The sequence below is a fragment of the Oncorhynchus masou genome, chromosome 15 (genome assembly GCF_036934945.1).
Source record: "Oncorhynchus masou masou isolate Uvic2021 chromosome 15, UVic_Omas_1.1, whole genome shotgun sequence".
NCBI classification, from domain to species: Eukaryota; Metazoa; Chordata; class Actinopteri; order Salmoniformes; family Salmonidae; genus Oncorhynchus; species Oncorhynchus masou.
Genome location: NC_088226.1, coordinates 24,371,941 through 24,395,578, shown reverse-complemented (window position 1 = coordinate 24,395,578; position 23,638 = coordinate 24,371,941). Strand labels below are relative to the sequence as shown.

At 41.6% G+C, this 23,638-nt stretch overlaps 1 long non-coding RNA gene across 6 annotated transcripts in view; it reads right to left on the bottom strand.

Moving 5' to 3' along the window:
- Nucleotides 1-8,677: 8,677 nt before the first annotated feature.
- The window catches only part of LOC135556011 (uncharacterized), a 21,748-nt gene continuing 6,787 nt past the window's right edge, over nt 8,678-23,638 (bottom strand). Inside the window, exons 1-7 of one of the 6 annotated variants that reach the window (XR_010457927.1) lie at nt 17,857-17,994; nt 17,239-17,356; nt 16,831-16,988; nt 16,374-16,623; nt 12,260-13,171; nt 12,029-12,150; nt 8,678-9,871 (exon numbers count right to left, since the gene is read on the bottom strand). This is a non-coding gene — a long non-coding RNA (uncharacterized LOC135556011). Of the gene's footprint in view, nt 9,872-12,028; nt 13,172-16,373; nt 16,624-16,830; nt 16,989-17,238; nt 17,357-17,856; nt 17,995-21,757; nt 21,966-23,638 lie in introns of those variants that run through there. The other 5 variants (XR_010457930.1, XR_010457931.1, XR_010457928.1 and 2 more) reach the window with 5 other exon arrangements.

The window sequence follows — 23,638 nt, the reverse complement described above, 5'->3', positions numbered from 1 at the left end:
AGAGGTTGGCAGAGTAGAGCAGGGCCAGGGGAGGGTTCCATATTGTGTGCAGCACCAGAGTGAGATTGTAGTGCCTTTCACCATATTGTTTTCAGTGCCTTCCCTTAGAATAACTATCTTGTTGCGGTGCCACATCAGAATAATGCAGTGTATCACTTTTACATGCCCGATATTTACCTGAGGGAGTAAAGGGGAGGGTCTATTGTGTCGACACAGTCCTGGAAATTGTACAGTCTGCTGTGGGAGGTGGGGTACAATCCATATTAACCTATGAATTGAAAATAAAACTTACCTGTCCTGGTCTTCTGCTTTGGGGTTGTGTGCCTGAGAACATTAAATCCTGTGTTGGATGGAGTTATAAGGGGTTCACACTAAACTGTGACATGCCGACTTGTGGAACTCGTTCAAAACATCCAAAATTAGCATTGGGTAAAGTAGAATCAGTGAATATCACGAGAAGTAGGCTTGTTCTGGTTTCTGCGGATCAGAAAAAATGAATGTTGGATATCAATTGAGCTGATGGATATTATGTATCATGCTTTGCCCTATGGCGCAGGGCACCTCTCAATGGAGAAATGTATGGAGTCTCGGATAATGCTGACATTACTCTATTAATGAACATTCCAGGAGTGGTTGATGCGCGTAGGATGAATCGTATGGTTAATAGCAGGAAGGAGAAGTGTTGTCTGTTCTAGTGTTTTTTTGTTATGTGGAGTCTTGTCCTACTCTAGTGCAGCTGTGATATGTGTACTATTCTGTCAGAGCTTTTGTAAACCGACTTTACAATGTTCTTGCTGTAAAATATTTGTACATGTAAGAAGTGTCTGCAGACGAGAGAAGCTGAAATGTGGAAAAGATCACTATGAAGGAGATTTCGCATTTTTAATAGAAGAGAATAGCCATGGAGCAAAATATTGTAACTGTGTTGGAGAGCACAAAGTGCAATCCTATAAGGGTGAGAGGTTGCCAAAATCAAGGCAGGAGAGTCACTCCTATGTGGAGGCTGTCAGAAGGGTAGAAAGATTGAGTATCTTTGAAGGTCCGGTGGTAGTGAAAACCCGTAGGCCTACCCTGCAGCCTGAGTATCACTAGCTCCCTATGCAACTGGGTCCTGGACTTCCCGGTGTGTTGTCCCCAGTTGGTGAAGGTAGGCAATATTACCTCTTCAACACAGCGGCCTCACAAGGGTGCATCCTCAGTCCCCTCCTGTAATTACTGTATACCCACAACTGCGTGGCCAAGTTCGCTATAGACATGACAGCAGTAGGCCTAATTACCAACAACAATGAGATGGCATACAGAGAGGAGGAAGGCACTCTGATGGTGTGGTGCCCAGTAAACAGCCTCACTCTCAACATCAGCAAAAAAAAGGAGATGATTGTGGACTTCAGCAGGAACCAGGCTGGGCACGCCCCCATCTTCATCAACAGAACCGCCGTGGAGACGGTCAAAAACATCAAGTTCCTCAGCATACACATCTCTGAAGAGCTGAAACACAGATCCGAGGTGAAGGCGGCATGACAGTGACACAACCTCAGGAGGCTGAAGAAATTTGGTCTATCCCCGAGGGTCCTCGGTGTTCTACAGGAGCACCATTGAAAGCATACTGTTGGGCTGCATCACAGCCTGGTACAGCAACACCACCACCAATGACCGCAAGGTTTTACAGAGGGCAGTATGCTCAACCGAATGCATAATTAGGTGCACACTGCCTGTCCTCCTGGACACCTACAACACCAGGTGTCCTAGAAAATAAATAAGGTGTTTGCCATACTCCTAACTACCGGTACCCAAAACTAGACAATCACAACAGCAATACCATTACCTTAAACCAATCTTAGTTCAGTCACCAGTTTAAGTTGAGAGTGAGGGTCTCCATGGCATTTTCCAATTATGTCCCCATTTTACAAGTCTAAAAAAAGAGAACCTTAAATAATGTTGCCAAACAAAGACTCAACAAACTTACCTGAGACTCCCTGTCTCTGCCAGTCTGTCCCCAGCTCTGCTGTCTGATCTGCCAAATGACATCATTATGCAACATTTCCATTAGCATTTCACTTCTTCTTATTAACCGTTGATCAACTAGTCTTTGCGATATTAGGCTACTACTATGGTTCTTACTTTGCGTTTTGGTGTATTGAAAGATTCTCTGATGACCGTCTTCTTCAATTTTTTTCTACCTGGCTGGTGACACACACACATACGGTGTGCAGGTTATTTACAGTAGGATATGGGTTTCTATCATCTATTATCATTCCATAATGGGCTTCAATCTGCAAGCTTGTCAGCTAGCAAATGTGAAACGGATTGCAGTGACAAGGGTTGACAGCTGTATGAGTTCACCAAACTGCAACCTTTTAATTTTAATAAAGTTTATGTTTTCAATTTATATTGCCTGGCTTCCCACAATAGCTGAATTTGTAGAGCTAGTGAGCACCAATTCCGTTTCTGAGGTGTTTGTTATAAATCTTTGCTATCGTCAGTTTCCTCCAAGATCGGCGCACAGGTGCTTCAAAGTCCCCTAGAGACAATTTAGCTTTTGCAACGTGACCATTAAAGATATTTAAGACAATGGTAGAAGAGTGTGTAGTTCTGTTCAGTTTGGAATTCAGTGCATCATAGGGACTTAAAAGCAATACAGCTGCATGCTGATCTTGGAATAAACTGACGATAGTTTGTTATAAATCTTTGCTATCGTCAGTTTCCTCCAAGATCGGCGCACAGGTGCTTCAAAGTCCCCTAGAGACAATTTAGCTTTTGCAACGTGACCATTAAAGATATTTAAGACAATGGTAGAAGAGAGTGTAGTTCTGTTCAGTTTGGAATTCAGTGCATCATAGGGACTTAAAAGCAATACAGCTGCATGCTGATCTTGGAATAAACTGACGATAGCAAAGATTACATCTTTGACGACGTCACATAAATTAAATAGGTACTAGCTAGCTTGCTAACTAATGTTTGCTTGCTCGCTCGCTCTGCATATTCAGCTATTGTGTGTGTGAACCCTGCCAACCTAAAACGTAATCGCTATAGTGCAATTGACTGGATTAACCTCATGTTAGCTACGTGCTTCAAGTGCCTTTCAGACCGTAGACACGAACACCCTGCCAGTTAAGGAATGCAACATTGCATCGCTAGCTTCTCTCATTGACTCGAATTGAAACTATGGAGCGCCGTTTGGGTCTTAAGGCACGTGGTCAAAACGCGATCTTTTTAATGCTACGTGTGTAAAGTAAACAGGCGGCAGGCGTTAAATTAACGCCCACAGACATCTAATAAGCGCGTCCAAATGTGCTTTCAGGCTTTTCAACATGTGCAAAATAAACGTCTACAAGCGGTCCTGCACACGCCAAGTTAACGCCAACAGCTGCTAAATATACACCTGCACACGCTAATTTAACGAGTTCCTTTAATATGCTAATTTTACTAGCTCCTCATTTCAACCAGATTTCACAGTTTGAACCTTTACAAGGAAACGGTTTTGTCTTTGAAATGTGTTGTTACTGAATCGTAAAGTTTATCAGCTAGTTTACAATGGAATGATCTGTTTCTCATCACTGGCAATACAATTCAGCTAACATTAATCTAGCACCGGGATTAGCAGTGTTTAGCATAAACTAAGTCATATTTTGCTAGCTAATTTAGCTAACCGTAGCTTCGAACGGTCATACTACAAGCAGCAGTGAATGGCACCGTCATGTGTTTTATTAAAAGCCCTGCTGAAAAAAACATGTAAACTATAACAGCCACGGAAAAACATTGGACTGTGTTAATACTATCAAGGTAAATTAATTTACATACAAGCAAGCTTGTTGCTTGCATGCAGGGACAGGCATACATAGACTAGACAACGGACATGTTCAAAATCCTGGTAGTTCTCGATTTTTGGACTATTGTCTTTATTTTGCTTGTTTTTGAGTTACGTTTTTAGCCCAACGCCTTGTATTTAAGCAAAACAACTTAAGGTAGGCAACTTCTTCAGCCTGACTGGCTTTCATTTAAATGCTAGCGTTCGCTGCGCTAGCTTGCGATTAGCATGAAGACACAGAAAAGCTCACACTAAGCACATTTGGCTAGTGACAACCTTAAACCTTTGCTAACATCGAACGTTACATGTCAGCTTTCGAACAAAGTAGACTTTAATGTGCACGTTCACCTTTGAAATATATTCCATCTAAGCTTATTAGGGTCAAATAACTTCAGGCATATACCCAGTACTGCTTTATTTTCACAATTGTCTTGCAGAAGGGAACCATGAAGAGGAGCTTGGAGTGGGCAAGGGGGAGGCTGATAAAGCACAAGACATACAACATTAAGCCCAATCAAATATACAATGTTATTAAAACATGTATCCCAATTTACAGTCAAGCAACGTTTGTCAGTTGTGTTAATGTTATGAACAACAATCAATGGTTCTTGGAGTCAATGAATCAATTGAAAGTGACTACAATTACACATTTTTAAACTGTGCCAGTAAAGATGAAAGTAATCTGCGCTTATGGTTCCGTTTACATTTTTTCCAGACATTTCAACCTGACACTCTTAATGTTTGGCATCAGGCAAAATGTCTTCAGCCACCATAGGAAGAAGAGCCGCTTCTTACCGTCTCCACTGCAGCCCAGTCAATAAAAAAACTGGAACAATACATAGTGTAGCACAATCTACAACTCCAGTTTGCCTATTGTCCCAACAAATGACAATGGTGATAGGACAAGTCTCAACATAAGCAAAACAAAGTAGATGGTGATACTTGACCATTCTCCCATCTACTGTACATGAAGATGATCAGCAGTTTCAAGTTCCTGATATCATTTTCTGCCGTCAGTTACTTCACTCAGTGTCACGATCGTCGTAATAATATTCGGACCAAAGCGCAGCGTGATATGGGTTCCACATGTTTATTGAATGAAACGCACAAAAAACAATAAAGAATGAACAAAATGTGAAGTAAATGAAGTGCTCACAGGCAACTACACATGAACAAGATCCCACAAAACACAGTGGGAAAATGGCTGCCTAAATACACTGCTCAAGAAAATAAAGGGAAAACTAAAATAACATCCTAGATCTGAATGAAATATTATTATTAAATACTTTTTTCTTTACATAGTTGAATGTGCTGACAAAATCACACAAATGATCAATGGAAATCAAATTTATCAACCCATGGAGGTCTGGATTTGGAGTCACACTCAAAATTGAAGTGGAAAACCACACTACAGGCTGATCCAACTTTGATGTAATGTCCTTAAAACAAGTCAAAATGAGGCTCAGTAGTGTGTGTGGCCTCCACATGCCTGAATGACCTCCCTACAATGCCTGGGCATGCTCCTGATGAGGTGGCGGATGGTCTCCTGAGGGATCTCCCAGACCTGGACTAAAGCATCCGCCAACTCCTGGACAGTGTGGTGCAACGTGGCGTTGGTGGATGGAGCAAGACATGATGTCCCAGATGTGCTCAATTGGATTCAGGTCTGGGGAACAGGCAGGCCAGGCTATAGCATCAATGCCTTCCTCTTGCAGGAACTGCTGACACACTCCAGCCACATGAGGTCTAGCATTGTCTTGCATTAGGAGGAACCCAGGGCCAACCGCACCAGCATATGGTCTCACAAGGGGTCTGAGGATCTCATCTCTGTACCTAATGGCAGTCAGGCTACCTCTGGCGAGCACATGGAGGGCTGTGCGGCCCCCCCAAAGAAATGCCACCCCACACCATGACTGACCCACCACCAAACAGGTCATGCTGGAGGATGTTTCAGGCAGCAGAACGTTCTCCACGGCGTCTCCAGACTCTGTCACGTGCTCAGTGTGAACCTGCTTTCATCTGTGAAGAGCACAGTGGCGAATTTGCCAATCTTGGTGTTCTCTGGCAAATGCCAAACGTCCTGCACGGTGTTGGGCTGTAAGCACAACCCCCACCTGTGGACGTCGGGCCCTCATACTACCCTCATGGAGTCTGTTTCTGACCGTTTGAGCAGACACATGCACATTTGTGGCCTGCTGGACGTCATTTTGCAGTGCTCCTCCTTGCACAAAAACGGAGGTAGCGGTCCTGCTGCTGGGTTGTTGCCCTCCTCCACGTCTCCTGATGTACTGGCCTGTCTCCTGGTAGCGCCTCCATTCTCTGGACACTACACTGATAGACACAGCTCACATTGATCTGCCATCCTGGATGAGCTGCACTACCTGAGCCACTTGTGTGGGTTGTAGATTCCGTCTCATGCTATCACTAGAGTGAAAGCACCGCCAGCATTCAAAAGTGACCAAAACATCAGCAGAACCACTCTTTTATTGGGGGTGTCTTGCTAATTGCCTATAATTTCCACCTGTTGTCTATTCCATTTTCACAACAGCATGTGAAATGTATTGTCAGTGTTGCTTCCTAAGTGGACAGTGTGATTGACTTGGAGTTAAATTGTGTTTAAGTGTTCCCTTTATTTTTTTGAGCAGTGTATGATCCCCAATCAGAGACAACGATAAACAGCTGCCTCTGATTGGGAACCATATCAGACCAACAGAAATAAACAACCGAGATTACCCACCCTAACCAAAATAGAGAATAAAAAGGCTCTATGGTCAGGGCGTGACACAAAGTCCCACTTGTGCTTCTCCACTACCCTCAAACTTGCTGCACCACGACCTGTGTACTAACTACAGTGTCTAATTGCCATAACATGCAAATGAAATGTCCATATTTACTGTAAGATTTGTAACATTGCACATATTGTAACAGTCCCTTGACATGACTTAACTACTTTGAAAAATCCTCAGTTTACCCACTAATAAATCATACATTTAAATATTAAGCTGCATTATGTATTACTGTGTCCAATTGATTATGGTTAATGTTCTTAAACTTTCACTACACAATTTTTTTTTTGCTGATGGGACAATCCTGTCGGAAACATTCATATCAATTATTTTGGGACACATCAATTAACATTGGCTGCAGTATTCTGAAATTACTAGGTGGTCATGCAATAAACGTTTTGGATAATTCCCCTTAAATCAAAATGTATGTCACATGCGCCAAATACAACAGGTGTCGAGACCTTAGTGAAATGCTTACTTACAAGCCCTTAACCAACAATGCAGTGTCAAGAAAAGTAAATAATTAAAGAGCATCAGTAAAATAACAATAGCGAGCCTATATACAGGGGATACCGGTACAGAGAATGTGTGGGGGCACTGGTTAGTCAAGTTCATATATACATGTAGGTAGATGTCACGATAGTGTTTAGAGACGGACCAAGGTGCAGCGGAGGTTGAGTTCCACATCTTTATTTCTAAGTGAAACTTAAGCAAAAGTTTCAGTCAATCACGGACTACAGGAAGAAATCCAGCCCAGTCACGGACCAGGATGTCTTGCTCCCAGGCAGACTAAATAACCTTTTTGCCCGCTTTGAGGACAATACAGTGCCACTGACACTGCCTGCAACGGAAAAATGCGGTCTCTCCTTCACTGCAGCCGAGGTGAGTAAAACATTTAAACGTGTTAACCCTCGCAAGGCTGCAGGCCCAGACGGCATCCCCAGCCGCGCCCTCAGAGCATGCGCAGACCAGCTGGCTGGTGTGTTTACGGACATATTCAATCAATCCCTATACCAGTCTGCTGTTCCCACATGCTTCAAGAGGGCCACCATCGTTCCTGTTCCCAAGAAAGCTAAGGTAACTGAGCTAAACGACTACCGCCCGTAGCACTCACTTCCGTCATCATGAAGTGCTTTGAGAGACTAGTCAAGGACCATATCACCTCCACCCTACCTGACACCCTAGACCCACTCCAATTTGCTTACCGCTCAAATAGGTCCACAGACGATGCAATCTCAACCACACTGCACACTGCCCTAACCCATCTGGACAAGAGGAATACCTATGTGAGAATGCTGTTCATCGACTACAGCTCGGCATTCAACACCATGGTACCCTCCAAGCTCGTCATCAAGCTCGAGACCCTGGGTCTCGACCCCGCCCTGTGCAACTGGGTACTGGACTTCCTGACGGGCCGCCCCCAGGTGGTGAGGGTAGGTAACAACATCTCCTCCCCGCTGATCCTCAACACTGGGGCCCCACAAGGGTGCGTTCTGAGCCCTCTCCTGTACTCCCTGTTCACCCACGACTGCGTGGCCACGCACGCCTCCAACTCAATCATCAAGTTTGCGGACGACACAACAGTGGTAGGCTTGATTACCAACAACGACGAGACGGCCTACAGGGAGGAGGTGAGGGCCCTCGGAGTGTGGTGTCAGGAAAATAATCCTCACACTCAACGTCAACAAAACTAAGGAGATGATTGTGGACTTCAGGAAACAGCAGAGGGAACACCCCCCTATCCACATCGATGGAACAGTAGTGGAGAGAGTAGCAAGTTTTAAGTTCCTCGGCATACACATCACAGACAAACTGAATTGGTCCACTCACACAGACAGCATCGTGAAGAAGGCGCAGCAGCGCCTCTTCAACCTCAGGAGGCTGAAGAAATTCGGCTTGTCACCAAAAGCACTCACAAACTTCTACAGATGCACAATCGAGAGCATCCTGGCGGGCTGTATCACCGCCTGGTACGGCAACTGCTCCGCCCTCAACCGTAAGGCTCTCCAGAGGGTAGTGAGGTCTGCACAACGCATCATCGGGGGCAAACTACCTGCCCTCCAGGACACCTACACCACCCGATGTTACAGGAAGGCCATAAAGATCATCAAGGACATCTACCACCCGAGCCACTGCCTGTTCACCCCGCTATCATCCAGAAGGCGAGGTCAGTACAGGTGCATCAAAGCTGGGACCGAGAGACTGAAAAACAGCTTCTATCTCAAGGCCATCAGACTGTTAAACAGCCACCACTAACATTGAGTGGCTGCTGCCTACACACTGACACTGACTCAACTCCAGCCACTTTAATAATGGGAATTGATGGGAAATTATGTAAATATATCACTAGCCACTTTAAACAATGCTACCTTATATAATGTTACTTACCCTACATTGTTCATCTCATATGCATACGTATATACTGTACTCTATATCATTGACTGCATCCTTATGTAATACATGTATCACTAGCCACTTTAACTATGCCACTTTGTTTACATACTCATCTCATATGTATATACTGTACTCGATATCTACTGTATCTTGCCTATGCTGCTCTGTACCATCACTCATTCATATATCCTTATGTACATATTCTTTATCCCCTTACACTGTGTATAAGACAGTAGATTAGGAATTGTAAGTTAGATTACTTGGTTATTACTGCATTGTCGGAACTAGAAGCACAAGCATTTCGCTACACTCGCATTAACATCTGCTAACCATGTGTATGTGACAAATAAAATTTGATTTGATTTAAAGAAACGTGACTAAGTAGTGCAAATGCACAAAATAATATCCCACAAACACAGGTGGGAAAAACAACTACTTAAATATGATCCCCAATTAGAGACAACGATTACCAGCTGCCTCTAATTGGGAATCATACAAATCACCACCATAGAAAATAAACTAGAACACCACAGAAATAAATAAACTAGATCACCCCCAGTCACACCCTGACCTACTTCACCATAGAGAACAATGTCTCTTTATGGTCAGGGCGCGACAGTAGAGATATTGAAGTGACTATGCATAGATAGAGTATCAACAAATAGTCTGGGTAGCCATTTGATTAGATGTTCAGTAATCTTAGGGCTTGGGGTAGAATCTGTTTAGAAGCCTCTTGGACCTAGACTTGGCCCTCCGGTACAGCTTGCCGTGCGGTTGCAGAGAACTGTAGCTGTGGCTCTACTGGCAATCCCAGCCTAGGAATGCTGAAGCCCCCGAAGTGAAAATGAAAACCTTCTCCATGGTTAAAGGGTATGTGTCCCCCCTGAAAAAAAGGAAAGTCCATGAGTAACACTTGTTGGAGAACACAATACTCTTAAGTGAAAGTAGTTTGGGATTTAATTTATTACATTCTTAGGGGGCCCATGGAAGTATAAGGCTGGAAGAATAATGCTGTCCCACAGTTGTGAGAGTGATTAGGTGATGTTTTACTGATGTGGGTCGTGTTACTTCAATGATCATGGTTTTGCATCTAACCTTCCACCTCCAGAAGTCAGTCCCTCCAGAAACATATGACTCTTCTCTATTGCTCTTTGATTGGTACCAGGTGGGGAGCGCTCGGCTTTGAAAAGAGAAGCTATGTCTTTGGCCAAAAGAGGTTTCTCAGCGTAGATGAAAACCTCTCTGAAGAGGCTTGAGTGTCTATTCATGTAAGGCATGAGACAAACACTCCAGACACTCTTTGAATCTATAAAGTAAAAATAAGTCTGAATTTGCCCTGAAGAATTTAACTAAACTTGAGATCCCTTAGACTCCACCAGAGCATCCCTCCAATGTACGAATGTATCACACTGGACCCAACATGACCACTTCCTGTGCCTCGTCAAAAGTTTGTGCAAACTGGATCTTCGATTGTTTATTGAACTGTATTTTGGGACAAATTAGCAAAACAATAAACTGATTATCACTGCCCTTAATGATTGACTGCCAACAAAAATAAACCAACAAAAATAAACCAAATCCACGTGGAAAAGTTGTCATGAACTTCAACCCAAAAAATGTTCAAACTTACGTGCAAATTAACAGTAACATAACATCCATCACAGTATAAAGTACTTACCGTCCTGTTAAGGCTCGGGACAATACTGCCCCCTTTGGATGAATTGCGTGCCCATAGTAAACTGAAAACAAATCTGTCCAAAATTGCTAATACATGCATATAATAATTATTATTGAATAGAAAACACTCGAAAGCTTCTAAAACTGTTTGAATTATGTCTATGTATAGCAGAACTCACAGATCTCCCAAACTAGTTTTCTCATCCAGAAAGTTGGTCCAACTTTGACGTCATCGCCCCCACCCTTCCCAACCAGCTATGGATCTGGGAACAGTTTCTATGTCTTTCGCGAGATGTCCTCTATCAGTAGAGCATTTAATTGTGCAAATCCCGCGAGCTTTGACCCTTTGGTGGGCAAAATTGTGAGTGTCGCGAGAAAATAGATGCGCGTTCGGGCGCGAATTGTACACAGTCATTCCTCCGTTCCAGATTGTCTGAGAATAATTGCTTTTGTCCGGTTGAATCGCCAATTGTTTTGTACGTTAATAACATCCTAAAGCTTGATTCTACACTTAGTTTGACCAGTTTAGTCGACATATAATATGTAATTTTTATGTTGTAATTTTGTGTTTCTGTTGACTCCAACATAGCGGAGAAATATTGCTTATGTCTGAGCGCCGTCTCAGATTATTGAATAGTGAACGATTTCTGTAACGTTAAAAAGAAATGTGACAAAGTGATTGCATTAAGAAGCAGTGTATATTTCTAACTATATGTAGAACATGTATATTTAGTCAAAGTTTATGATGTGTATTGCTGTTATCTGGCGGAGCTATCTATAATTTCTCCTGACATTTTTTAGCATTTTCTGAACATGGAGTCAATGTAAATGGAGATTTATGGATATAAATTGCATATTATTGAAAAAAACGAATGTACTGTGTAACATGTCCTATTACTGTCATCTGATAAAGATTTTCAAAAGGTTAGTGAATTATTTTTCTTTTAATACTGCGTTTGTGATTACATCTTTTGTTCGACAAAATGGCGACATATCGTCTGTGTCTTTGTGGTGGTTTGACATACATATGTGCTATGTTTTCGCCGTAAAACATTTTAGAAATCTGACTTGCTGGGTAGATGAACAAGGTGTTTATCTTTCATTTGAGCTATTGGACTTGATAATGTGTGGAGATTAAATATTTCTAAGAATATTTTTGCATTGTGTGTGCCATCTTTTGAGTTGAGCGTGGGGGGGGGGTGCCCTTGGGGAACGTGTAGCGTGAACACGTTAATGATTGACTGCCAACAAAAATAAACCAAATCCACATGGAAAAGTTGTCATGAACTTCAACACAAAAAATGTTCAAACGTACGTGCAAATTAATAGTAACATAACATCCATCACAGTATAAAGTACTTACCTTCTCCAACTTCTCTCTGAAGTCATATTCTGCAATTTCTTTCAGTTCTGGCACAGGAGGTTGTAGGTCACACACTTGCTTGTATAGCCTCTGAAAAAATGTGGCTCTACACCCCCATTTTGCTGTCACACAGAAGACAAACAGTAAATAAGGGACACATCACATACAAATCAAATGTTTTACTCAAGTCATATATTGCCATAAACAAATGTCTTTGTTGGTGTAACTCACCTTGAGAGTTGCAAGAAAGGTTTTTGTGTCAATCAGGTCCCTCAAATATTGCAGAGAAATGGATGGCACTCATTAGCAGCCAGAGATTTTCTCTTGAGGAACCACCCTCATCAGATGCCCCTTTTCCGTCAGCATCCCTAAACCATGTCTATTTTTACCCCCGGATTAAAATGGGCTCTCTTAAAGCCTCTCATTGCACAATCATAAACTTTGTCCCTCATCATGTTAATTTGGTTGGCATCTCATTAACTTCAGTGTTTGGAGGTCAACACTAAAAGAGACATTCAGAATAACAAAGCTCAGATACTTCCCACAATTCATCTGTAATAACAAGACATTTAATTATGACTTACTCATTGTCATCACCAACATCAGAGTGTGGTGGACGATAAGCCTCAGGAAATGGTGGAGGGGAGGCCACAGGAAGTGGTATAGGTGGAGGGGGGCCATAAGAAGCAGTGTCACAGGAATAGGTGCTGCCACAAGTATAGCCTCATTTGTAGAAATAGTCAGTAAAAGGTTATTTAAAGGCTTATACATTTCAAAAATATGGAGAAAGCAATAAAGCTGTCAAACATACTGTGATTGCATTCTGAAAATGATTTACAGAAAAGAAATTTAGCCGCATGCATCACTCACTATAGAATGTAATCAATGTATAGGTCAAGATGACATTTTAAGGATGAATGTAGCTCTATTTTTTAAATAATATTTTGAATATGTATTACATTCAACAAGCAGACAGTGTTGTTTTCTCCTCCATGGTCCATCCTAACTCTGGAGGGAATGCCATATCTGGAGACAGCATTCATGAAGCAATGCATTACAGTACTGCTGCGATTGTTGCTGGAAGCACGGAGAAACACAAGGTAGCTGTACCCATCAATGCCACCATGTATAACTATCCTCCACCTAAATCAGAAAACACAGCACTGGTTGATACAAAAGCTGAACACATGAAATATACAAACATTACCATCGTCCTTTACCACTTAGATGCTGCATCAGGTTCCTGCAGTATATAACAAAGCAGCAGACTCGATATTAAATTAACATCCAAAATGTGGAACAATGTTAATGAATCAAGTTAATAAGTGAAGAGGACAGACTCTCCTGTTGTTCACACTTAGGCACAAATACTTTGTTCCAACCGTTTTTGCCTCAGTATGTCCTCAATATAAGCATGTTTGTTAATTTCATGATGCTGATATTCTATCGATCACAGAAGTAGCAGAAACACAATAAAACAATGAATATCCACATGATTGATATACAGTGCCTTGCGAAAGTATTCGGCCCCCTTGAACTTTGCGACCTTTTGCCACATTTCAGGCTTCAAACATAAAGATATAAAACTGTATTTTTTTGTGAAGAATCAACAACAAGTGGGACACAATCATGAAGTGGAACGACATTTATTGGATATTTCAAACTTTTTTTAACAAATCAAAAACTGAAAAATTGGGCGTGCAAAATTATTCAGCCCCTTTACTTTCAGTGCAGCAAACTCTCTCCAGAAGTTCAGTGAGGATCTCTGAATGATCCAATGTTGACCTAAATGACTAGTGATGATAAATACAATCCACCTGTGTGTAATCAAGTCTCCGTATAAATGCGCCTGCACTGTGATAGTCTCAGAGGTCCGTTAAAAGCGCAGAGAGCATCATGAAGAACAAGGAATACACCAGGCAGGTCCGAGATACTGTTGTGAAGAAGTTTAAAGCCGGATTTGGATACAAAAAGATTTCCCAAGCTTTAAACATCCCAAGGAGCACTGTGCAAGCGATAATATTGAAATGGAAGGAGTATCAGACCACTGCAAATCTACCAAGACCTGGCCGTCCCTCTAAACTTTCAGCTCATACAAGGAGAAGACTGATCAGAGATGCAGCCAAGAGGCCCATGATCACACTGGGTGAACTGCAGAGATCTACAGCTGAGGTGGGAGACTCTGTCCATAGGACAACAATCTGTCGTATATTGCACAAATCTGGCCTTTATGGAAGAGTGGCAAGAAGAAAGCCATTTCTTAAAGATATCCATAAAAAGTGTTGTTTAAAGTTTGCCACAAGCCACCTGGGAAACACATAAAACATGTGGAAGAAGATGCTCTGGTCAGATGAAACCAAAATTTAACTTTTTGGCAACAATGCAAAACGTTATGTTTGGCGTAAAAGCAACACAGCTCATCACCCTGAACACACCATACCCACTGTCAAACATGGTGGTGGCAGCATCATGGTTTGGGCCTGCTTTTCTTCAGCAGGGACAGGGAAGATGGTTAAAATTGATGGGAAGATGGATGGAGCCAAATACAGGACCATTCTGGAAGAAAACCTGATGGAGTCTGCAAAAGACCTGAGACTGGGACGGAGATTTGTCTTCCAACAAGACAATGATCCAAAACATAAAGCAAAATCTAAAATGGAATGGTTAAAAAATAAACATATCCAGGTGTTAGAATGGCCAAGTCAAAGTCCAGACCTGAATCCAATCGAGAATCTGTGGAAAGAACTGAAAACTGCTGTTCACAAATGCTCTCCATCCAACCTCACTGAGCTCGAGCTGTTTTGCAAGGAGGAATGGGAAAAAAATGTCAGTCTCTCGATGTGCAAAACTGATAGAGACATACCCCAAGCGACTTACAGTTGTAATCGCAGCAAAAGGTGGCGCTACAAAGTATTAACTTAAGGGGGCTGAATAATTTTGCACGCCCAATTTTTCAGTTTTTGATTTGTTAAAAAAGTTTGAAATATCCAATAAATGTCGTTCCACTTAATGATTGTGTCCCACTTGTTGTTGATTCTTCACAAAAAAATAGTTTTATATCTCTCCTCTCTCCTCTCCTATTCTCGCTATACACCAAGTCACTTGGCTCTGTCATAACCTCACATGGTCTCTCCTATCATTGCTATGCAGACGACACACAATTAATCTTCTCCTTTCCCCCTTCTGATGACCAGGTGGCGAATCGCATCTCTGCATGTCTGGCAGACATATCAGTGTGGATGACGGATCACCACCTCAAGCTGAACCTCGGCAAGACGGAGCTGCTCTTCCTCCCGGGGAAGGACTGCCCGTTCCATGATCTCGCCATCACGGTTGACAACTCCATTGTGTCCTCCTCCCAGAGCGCTAAGAACCTTGGCGTGATCCTGGACAACACCCTGTCGTTCTCAACCAACATCATGGCGGTGGCCCGTTCCTGTAGGTTCATGCTCTACAACATCCGCAGAGTACGACCCTGCCTCACACAGGAAGCGGCGCAGGTCCTAATCCAGGCACTTGTCATCTCCCGTCTGGATTACTGCAACTCGCTGTTGGCTGGGCTCCCTGCCTGTGCCATTAAACCCCTACAACTCATCCAGAACGCCGCAGCCCGTCTGGTGTTCAACCTTCCCAAGTTCTCTCACGTCACCCCGCTCCTCCGCTCTCTCCACTGGCTTCCAGTTGAAGCTCGCATCCGCTACAAGACCATGGTGCTTGCCTACGGAGCTGTGAGGGGAACGGCACCGCAGTACCTCCAGGCTCTGATCAGGCCCTACACCCAAACAAGGGCACTGCGTTCATCCACCTCTGGCCTGCTCGCCTCCCTACCACTGAGGAAGTACAGTTCCCGCTCAGCCCAGTCAAAACTGTTCGCTGCTCTGGCCCCCCAATGGTGGAACAAACTCCCTCACGACGCCAGGACAGCAGAGTCAATCACCACCTTCCGGAGACACCTGAAACCCCACCTCTTCAAGGAATACCTAGGATAGGATAAGTAATCCTTCTCACCCCCCCTTAAATGATTTAGATGCACTATTGTAAAGTGGCTGTTCCACTGGATGTCAGAAGGTGAATTCACCAATTTGTAAGTCGCTCTGGATAAGAGCGTCTGCTAAATCACTTAAATGTTAAATGTAAATATCTTTGTTTGAAGCCTGAAATGTGGCAAAAGGTCGCAAAGTTCAAGGGGGCCGAATACTTTCGCAAGGCACTGTATTGGGCCATTGCTTGCTTAACTGAACTGTTAGTTGTTGATGAACAAGTTGATGTACATTGTAACATCTCAAATTGTTCAACTTCTCACCAGTGATATAGATAATTGTGTAGATCACAAAGATACACCTACCTTATCAGTTTGAAGTTTCCATCAAGGTGCCATAACGAGTTTTGTCCAGCAACACTTTATGACCTTCTATGTAGCCTCTGCGACATGGCTCTGAGGGCAGCCACCCTCGGGTTAACACAAATCATGCTGTCCCTCACTCTGCGTCTCTGCACCCGGATTCCCAATGCCCTTAATTGTGCTCGAACAGCTTCCGGTCCAAGTTTGTCGTTCCCAGCCACCAAGTCCTTAATCTTTTCATCCAGAGCCAAGTCTGACATGTCAGAATATAAAATGGTGCATTTGACAGATTGGGGAAAAAAAGTGTAACAATGGAAAGGGATGAGGTAATGTATATCATCATTGTAATTTTAAAGTCCTGCCTTGATTGTAGTCATTCTAAAATTGTTTGATTGGTAAGAAACTGGAAACCATGCATCTAAAGTCTGTAGTTTAAGCATTACGCCCAAGAACAACTGACCTTAGACGATGTTTGAGTTTTGATCGGGACACATGTAGAATATCTGCCATCAGAGACGCACTGAAAGCATAGGACATCAGAAACCTCAGTTGCTCTTGAGTGATGGCATAAACAAGGTGCTCCTCTCCAAGTCCGAGGAGCACGGTAACCGGAACTGGCTGTAACAATAAAACACTGCGTTTAGGCTACTTAATGTATTGTCACACCGCCAGACCCCTCATTCCAAAAACACTTTGAAATTATAGTAACTGTCACAAATTGTGGCCAAGTAATGTTTTTATAATATTGGATTTTTAACCAAGACATAAATCAAAATGTTGACCGAGAACAAATACAATTGGCAGCAGGAGAAGGAAGAGTGAAAAAAACAACAGCAAACCCAACCAAACCCACTACAATGCTGCTTACCTTGTTGTGCATGCCAGCCAGAGGAATGAATCTCCTGAATGAACTGAGATAATCTGCTGAAGCAACATTTATCAGCCTCCCCCTATCCCAGTCAAGGCACCTCTGCATGGTTTCCATTCTGCAAGACGACAGTTTTGTGAAAATAGAGACCATAGGACTGCGATTCCTGTTAAAACAGTGCCATAGTACTAACGTTAACGTTCCTGTTTCTGAAGTTGTTCATTTCTGCATCATAGGCTTAGATGACATATTGACATTTCAAAGGGTATTCAAAAGTCATATCTGTGCTGTTGTAAAGCTGGTATGTTGTGGATATTAGCAAAGTTTTTACAGGGTTGTCTTATGTCAAATGAGCTTTATGGGAGTTTTGTAAAAATGTTCATGCTAATCGCAAGCTAGCATGGCTAAGGCTAGGTGGCATTGCAATTATAGTTAGCCAGCCTAAAAATATCTGAAAATGCAAAAACATATTTCACGTCAGTACTCCTCGACAATAAATCACCTTTATGTAGCTAGCAGGGCTGTAAAAATGTTACAAGACTGCACCGTTCACTGCAGCAAAGGCCGGGGTGTGCGGATCAACTTTATGATTAATAATAGTATTTAAAAGTAATCAACCTTGTTAACGTGGACTCAATGACATCAAGTCAAGGATTATCGAGTGCAGTCATTTAGGGTCTGTTTGCAGCGGATAAGGAAGTTTCTTCTCGCCATCTTCAATTGTTGCATCAAATTGACTGTACACTGATTATTGAAACCTGGTTGAAAAGAGGAGCTAGGGAAATTGGCTAGTAAAATTTGCATATTAAGGAACGCGTTACGTTAACGTGCGTAGGTGTATATTTAACAGCTGTAGGCGTTGACGTGTGCAGGACCGCTTGCAGTCTTTTATTTAGCACATGTTGAACCGCTTGCAAGCACATTTGCAAGTGCTTATTTGACGCGTGTAGGCGCTAATTTAGCGCATGAAGACGTTAATTTAGCGCCTGCATCTGTTTACTTTACATACGTAGCATTAAAAAGATTGCGTTGACCACGTGCTTTAAGACCCAAACGGCGTTCCATATCAAACAGCAGCAAACATGGGTTGATGTTCAAATCAGTCACATACACATGGTTAGCAGATGTTAATTTGAGTGTAGCGAAATGCTTGTGCTTATTTTTTTATTTAACCTTTATTTAGCCAGGAAGGGCGCATTGAGATTGAAATCTATTTTTCAAGAGCGCCCTGGCCAAGATAGGCAGCACCAAGTCATTACAAAAAAAATTACAGACAGACAACATGAAAAACTACAAGTAATCCAGTAAAAACCATTGAATTCACAAGAGTATAAAACAGCAAATTAAAAACATTGACAGGTCAGGGAATCAGCCTCAAAATCCTTCATCAGTGATTTAAAAACACCAATCGGGACAGATACTTCAAGTTTAAAAAGTATTTTGTAAGGTGTTCCAAGACGATGGCGCAGAGTACATAAAAGCCCTTATACCAAATTCAGTTCGGACATTTGGAACAGTTAGCAGGATAAAGTCCAGCGAACGAAGAGTACCCACCACATTTCTGAACAATAAAAATGCACTACTAAAAACGGTTATAAACCCAAAATAGCTTTGTAAATAAAAGTATACCAGTGACTGAGCCTACGAGTGACTAGAGAAGGCCAGCCAACCCTGGTATACAAAGTGCAGTGGTGCATAAGGGTTTTGCAGTTTAAAATAAATCTCAAAGTGCCATGATAAAGAGAGTCAATTGATCTCAAACACTGAGCGGAAGCATTCATATATAAAAAATATCCCCATGGTCTAGTAAAGGCATAAATGTAGCTGATACTAGCCTCCTTCTGGCTTCAAAAGAAAAACAGGCCTTATTCCTGAAATAAAATCCCAATTTCAGCTTCGATTTTTTTTGTAAATTGTTGAATATGCAATTTAAAAGAGAGGCCGTCATCAATTACAATTCCAAGATATTTATGAGATGTTACAACCTCAATCTCCTTGCCCTGACAGGTAGTAATAGGGGAAAGGTTCAGAGGTCTATTTCTTGCATTAGAAAACACCATTAGTTTAGTTCTCTCAGTATTGAGAATAAGCTTCAATTGACACAAGGTATTTTGAACACTATAAAAAGCAGTTTGCATGTTCTGGAAAGCTTTTGTAAGAGACGAGGCACAACAGTAAATAACAGTATCATCAGCATAAAAATGAAGTTGTGCATTTTGGACATTTTGTCTAAATCATTTATATTAATAGTGAATAAGAGAGGACCAAGTACAGAGCATTTGGGGCACACCATTCAAGACAGACAATTTAACAGACATAAGCCCATCAAATTGAGTGCACTGAGTTCTATCAGACAGATAGTTAGCAAACCATGCAACTGCATGCTCCGAAAGACCTACACTCGACAATCTCTGCCTTAGTATAGCATGATCAACTGTATCAAAAGCCTTAGAGAGATCAATAAAAAGTGAAAGACAGTGCTGTTTTTTGTCAATGGCTTCAGTGATATAATTTAAAACCTTCATGGCTGCTGTAATTGTGCCATGCTTCTTCCTGAGCCCGATTGCTACATTGATAAAATAGAGTTAGTAAATTAACTATTTTATTTAAAAAAAGTTAATTCATTTTTTATTAAATATTTTCCAAGGGTGACAGCTTTGAGATTGGCCTATAATATTTAAGAGTTGGATCTCCCCCTTTTAAAAGTGGTAGGACAAATGCTGATTTCCAGATCTTTGGAATTTCATTACATTCCAGGGTTAGATTGAACAGAGATGTAAGTAGTTCAGCAATGAAATCAGCTGCCAGATTTAAAAAGCAGGGATCCAAAAGATCAGGACCTGCAGGCTTTCTCTGATCTAAGGATTTCAAGGCTTTATGTAAACACCTGCACTGAGAATGGCAAAAAGCTAAATGTTTGACCAGCTCTCACTGGTTCATCCACACAGGGATGTACAGAGACAGAGGACACTGAATCAAACAGCCTACCAGATGATACACAGTGCTCATTGACACAATTCAGCATTTCAGTTGTCATATATAGCAGAGTCCTTCAAAAACACATGACGGTAATTCATTAACATTACTGTTACCAGAAATAGACTTAATAGCCTTCCAAAAGTTTCTAGGGTCATTCAGGTTATCAGTGTTAAGACATAAAATATTCAGACTTGGCCTTCCTGAGAAGAAAAGAACACTTGTTTCGTAAATGCCTAAACATAAGCCAATCAGCATCAGAACATGACATCCTTGCTTTAGCCCAGGCTAGATTACGGTCGTGAATAATACAAGACAGCTCAGAAGAAAACCATGGATTATCCCGCTCTTTAACCCTGAACCTGCAGAATGGGGCATGTTTGTTTACTATTTGGGAAAAACCATCATGAAAGAATTCAGGCAGTTTCCACATCAGGGATAAGCTCAATCTTCCTCCAGTCAAAATAAAACAAATCATGAAAGAAAGCCTGCTCATTAAAACACTTCAAATTTCTCTTACGGAGAAAACGTGGGTTTGCCTTTGGAACCTTCGTATTTCTAACAGCAACAACAGCACAATGGTCACTTAAATCATTACAAAAAACACCAACCGTAGAATATTTATGTGGAACATTTGTCAATATCAAATCAATCAGGGTAGATTTATCTGGGCATTTAAGATTTGGGCGAGTGGGTAAGTTAATCAACTGGGTAAGATTCATAGAATTACAAAACATTTTTAAATCATCAGACACCGGCTTTAACCAACAGCAGTTGAGATCAACAATCAAGATCATTTCACTGTAAAGAAGTTTAGACATAAGGTGCGGTGCGCAAAGAAGAAAATGCATCACCGAGAGCAGAGGGGGGTCTATAACAGCCAATCACAGTTATAGAGAGGCCCTTTGAAAACTCAATATTCAAAGCAAGAAATTCCAACTGTTTACAAATAGTTTCAGACTTTGCCACACTTACATGGAATTTAGATTTTACATATATAGCCACACCCCCACCTTTCTTAACCCGATCAGTGCGATAAACATTGTAACCACTTATACAAATATCCTTATCAAAAACAGACTTGTTGAGCCAGGTTTCAGAAAACACAATTACATCAGCATCAGTTGATTTAGCCCAAATCCTAACCCCATCAATTTTTGACAACAGACTGCGTACATTTAAATGAAAAATACCAAAACCAGATCTAGATTTAAAATCAGAGGGGGGTTGGAGACATTGCATATCAGGGCCAGGGTTAGGTTGCACATTACCTGATATCAACAAAAGAAGAATAACTAGGCACCTCTGTTTAATAACCTTGCACGGCTTCTCTGTTTTAAGAAACATACTGCAAGCGAATTCTACAAGTGAGTTGACAGACAATACAAAAGTCATTTAAAACCATTAGACTTTGGTAGTGACACAAATTCGTACTATTCACATCATGCCACAAATACATCGGCACTTGGACGAGTGAAAAAGAGCGAGTTCCTGCAGACAAAATGTCCAATGGACGGGAGAGCACATTGTCAAATGTACTCACCCAGCGACAATGTTCGTTTTCTCCAGAGTTCAGTAAAGTCAGTGCACAAAGCAATACCACGAATACTGTCATTTTCTCTGACAAAAAAAAAATTAGTGGCCAACGAAGGTAAGGGGAGAGAGAGACAGCGTGTATGTATGAGTCTGAATGTGAGTAGATTGGGTGTTGATTGTTGAGCTGCCACTGACAGCCAGGCGAAGAGCAAAAAGAAGCAGCTTGGACAAGACACTCCGCAGACGAAGGAGGAACTCAGGCCAACCATAGATAAATAGGTTATTAGTAGGTTCAAATGTACTAGTCACAGACAAACGACTTGACATGCTGCCATCGTGGATTTGAGATGCAATTAAGGTACAGTTGAAACCAGAATTCATCCGTGAAGAGCACACTTCTCTTCTAGTTCCGACAATGCAGTAATATCTAACAAATTCACAACAACTACCTTATACACACAAATGTAAGGGATGAATAAGAATATGTACATATAAATATATGGATGAGTGATGGCAGTGTGGCATAGGCAAGATGCAGTAGATGGTATAGAACAGTATATAAATGAGATTAGTAATGTAGGATATGTAGACATTATTAACGTAGCGTTATTTAAGGTGACTAGTGATACCTTTATTAAGTCAACTTATTAAAGTGGCCAGAGATGAGTCTGTATGTTGGCAGCAGCCTCTCTGTTAGTGATGGCTGTATAACAGTCTGGCTAGCTAGCAAACGTCACCTAACCCACTAGCTAACATAACTTGTGACCTGTAATTTAATGCAGCGAAAATAAGGACGTGACTGTTAAACCTCTCTGGGATAAGTGGTACCGCCCCACCTGGCCAAAATCCAGGAGAAATGCAGAGCGCCAAATTCAAATAAATTACTATAAAAATCTAACTTTCATTAAATTACACATGCAATATAGCAAATTAAAGCTACACTTGTTGTGAATCCAGCCAACGTGTCAGATTTCAAAGGCTTTTCAGGCGAAAGCAAATGATGCTATTATCTGAGGATAGCACCTCCGTAAACAAAAGAGAGAAAGCATATTTCAACCCTGCAGGCGTGACACAAAACGCAGAAATAAAAATATAATTCATGCCTTACCTTTGACAAATTTCTTTTGTTGGCATTCCAATATGTCCCATAAACATCACAAATGGTCCTTTTTGTTTGAGTAATTCAGTCAATATATATCCAAAATGTCCATTTATTTGGCGCGTTTGATCCAGAAAAACACCGGTTCCAACTTGAGCAATGTGACTACAAAATATCTCAAAAGTTTACCTGTAAACTTTGCCAAAACATTTCAAACTGTTTTTGTAATACAACTTTAGGTATTTTTCTTAACGTAAATAATCAATAAAATTGAAGACGGGATGATCTATGTTCAATACAGGAAGAAAACAAACTGAAGCTAGCTTTCTGGTCACGCAGAAAGCTAGCTATCTAACAGTACACTTCAAGTGACCCTCGTTCAAGATGGCTGTACTTCTTCATTACACAAAGGAATAACCTCAACCAATTTCTAAAGACTGTTGACATCCAGTGGAAGCGATAGGAACTGCAAGATTCCCAATGAAAACCATTGAAAGGAGAGTGACCTAAAAAAAAAAAAAAATCTGAATGGTTTGTCCTCGGGGTTTCGCCTGCTAAATATGTTCTGTTATACTCACAGACATGATTCAAACAGTTTTATAAACTTCAGAGTGTTTTCTATCCAAATCTACAATATGCACATCTTATCTTCTGGGGATGAGTAGCAGGCAGTTGAATTTGGGCATGCAATTCGGACGTGAATATACAGCCCCCTGTCACCAAGAAGTAAAAATTGTGTTTTCTCGTGTTGAGTGGTAGAAGTAAAGAACATATACTTTGTTTGAACTA